General features: G+C 41.9%; 1 non-coding gene across 1 annotated transcript; it reads left to right on the top strand.

The window, feature by feature from the left end:
* TRNAR-CCU (transfer RNA arginine (anticodon CCU)) lies at nucleotides 1–73 on the top strand. Its single transcript has one exon. It is a non-coding gene; the product is annotated as a tRNA-Arg (tRNA).
* Nucleotides 74–327: the final 254 nt, after the last annotated feature.

The following is a 327-nucleotide window of genomic DNA, read 5'->3' on the forward strand; positions in this document are numbered from 1 at the left end:
GACCCAGTGGCCTAATGGATAAGGCACTGGCCTCCTAAGCCAGGGATTGTGGGTTCAAGTCCCATCTGGGGTGATAGGCTTTATCTCATTAAAATAATTTTGGAGATGTTCCTTTCATTCTTGCTTCATACTGCACAAATGGCTCCACCAGAAACTTTTATCTGCTTATCAATCCGGAACTGTTCAGCTTGCAAAATTATGGCCCAGTATCTAAAAGCAGACATTTATCCTAATGACATTGTGGATTAGTTTTCTGAAAAGTTTTCTGAAAAGTTTTCTATCACCTGGGACAGCGGCTTCAAGTCCCATCTAGGATGCATGTTCCTT

Source organism: Taudactylus pleione, unplaced genomic scaffold, assembly GCF_031769625.1.
Source record: "Taudactylus pleione unplaced genomic scaffold, aTauple2 ptg000473l, whole genome shotgun sequence".
Classification (NCBI taxonomy): Eukaryota; Metazoa; Chordata; class Amphibia; order Anura; family Myobatrachidae; genus Taudactylus; species Taudactylus pleione.